Raw genomic sequence first — 2,719 nt, 5'->3', positions numbered from 1 at the left:
CTCCGAGGTCAAGACAATCTTCAACTTACGGAACCATTCCGTATAGTTTGCGCCAGTCAGTTTGTTTTGTTCGAGAATAGAGAATAGTGGATTGCGCGAATTCATCTTAATGAAATACTGAAAAGAAACAGACAATAATCAGTGATTGTTTAATTAATTTACTAAGACATAAAATAGGCGAAATTTATTTTATGAATCTCACTCCCACTATTTTAACGATTTTACTACCCTCTAGTGAAAACGAGAAACATTTTCTTTAGTGGGAACATGTAGTCCAATTGACAAACTATAGTCCCGAATAATATCAGCCAACCATAATTTTCAAAAGGTAGAGTCCAATTGCTTCCAAAGCAACCTCCATGTTTTTTACCTCATGTCCAATAAGGGCCCAATAATATGACGCCGTTTATTGTGACATGTCAAGATGACCCATCAATATTAAGTTGTGATGGACGGTCGCCATGTGGATCCCCAATAATATGAGCCAATCCCATGGGAGTTCCATCCAACTTACAACATGTGTCGATCCAATGTACAGCTTTCCGACGAACGGGCCCCCCCAATAATATGAGCCGGACCGTATCCTCGGGTAGCATCTCATACATTGATCGTTGATGGAAGGTAGGAACATTTAAACAATATTTAAATTTTCTTTATTTATCTTGATATCAATTTTAAATCATATTTAAAATGAGGGATTTTAATTTTGAAAATTTGTCTCATCATTTAAAATTTGTATGCTTGCGGGATTCATACAATTTAGTCTAAACATGCATACAACGATAATATCATATATTATATTTTAGGATGATCGATTCCATTACTAATCGACCCGTGGTTGCCAATCACGAGTCTAAGTCCAATCCTAGGTGATATGCAAGTATGCAATGCAATCCTATTACATTGTGCTTCCAATTTACATTTCTTCAGTCTTTATCATTGCTTGCTGGTCCCACCTCCATCTTCAAAATCTCCCACTATTTCTAGTGAATTTACAATAAATTACTATGACAAATAAAGGGATACATTATAGGGATGGAAACGAGCCATAAATCAGGCCCACTTTTATTACAAATGATAAAATCAAATTCGGGCCATAACCAGGCCCATTAATAAAACCCAACAATCAATAATAAAATCAAATGTAAACAACCTAACATACACCTATAATATTGGTTATGACAATCGATCATCCTTATCCAATAATATTTAATTCCAAATTAATTTAATTGGATAACATGCAGTGACAATAAATTTAAATAGATAAAATCATATTTCACATATAAAATCTTATTTTATATACAAAATCATATTTTATCCAGTTTATCCATAAAATCATATTTTAAATATAAAATCCAATTTTATACATAAAATCATATTTTATTATCAATTGTACCAAAATTATTAATTAAAGATTTAATTTATTGGATTAAATTTATAAATTTCCAAAATTCAAAATTTATCCAAAAATTAATTTTCTTAAAATTTTGGGCTCAAACAATTTTGACCCATTGCCTCATGGACTAATCCAAACAATTTTCAATTGGTCTAAAATTTATAATTTCTAAAATTATAAAATAATAAAAAAAATTAAATTTAATTTTTGGGGCTGCCCGAGACAATCCCGGGCAGCCCGCCCTGCCCTGCTAGGCTGGGCCATAGCCCAGCCTAGCTTTCGGCCCAGCCGAGTGTTGGGCTAGGGCAACAGTTGCCCTAGCCCAGCTGCGGCCCAGTTGCGCGCTGGGCTAGGGCAACATTTGCCCTAGCCCAGCTGCTGGGACACTGGGTCGCCACCTGCGGCCCAGTTGCGCGCTGGGCCGCCTTACGCGGCCCCGCTGGATGATGGGCTAGGGCAACTGTTGCCCTATCCCAGCGGCGCGTGCTGCGCGCCGGCCGGCGGGCGGCGGCTGCCCGCTGCCCTTCCGGGCAGCCGGCAGCCCCACCCCAAAAATTATTATTTTTTTTATTTATTATTTGAAAATTGAGGAATGGTACAATTTTGATAAAATTTTAATCGTATGATCCGAGAGCAACCTGGCTTTGATACCACAGTTGGAACACGGTCGTTCTCCGGATCGAAAAAGAAAGTGATACCCGGTGCAGCGGAAGTTTTTAAAATTTTATATGGAACGATTCCATATGGGTATCATATTCCTACGATTAAAATTGATAATATAAAATTTAAACAATATAAATTTTACCTTAAAATCTCGAAGCGAGATTATGGACACCAACAAATTAAACTGCTCTTGTTGTATATCCCAGGAACTGATGAACGAACAATTCTTCAATCAGGTCCACGAACAGAAATTTAATCCCTCTGATAGAATGCACTAGAAAGTCTATCAGAAGTTTCTACGAAGAGATATAACAGATTTGATCTTTTAAACCAGACTGCAAATTCGAAATTCACAGGCTGGAATTTTTGAACAGAGAGAGGAGAGGGGGCGGCCCCACCTAGAGAGAACAACTAGGGTTTTCGAAAATTTTGTGACCTCTGTTGTATAATTTCTGTACTGCAATAACTTATTTATAATGTGGGTTGCTAACAGCTTAGGGCCCATTAGTCATAAGTTCAAGCTTGACAAGCAAAGCCCGCATGTTCAGAAATTAATATAAAATTTATCGTGACTCAGATTGATAAACCAATTCCACCAATGTGCACAGAAACCATTTCTGCATCTTTTAAAGTCAAGATAAATTTTCTGAATCCGAATTC

Source organism: Henckelia pumila, chromosome 2 (genome assembly GCF_033568475.1).
Source record: "Henckelia pumila isolate YLH828 chromosome 2, ASM3356847v2, whole genome shotgun sequence".
Classification (NCBI taxonomy): Eukaryota; Viridiplantae; Streptophyta; class Magnoliopsida; order Lamiales; family Gesneriaceae; genus Henckelia; species Henckelia pumila.
This window is presented reverse-complemented; position numbering follows the sequence as displayed.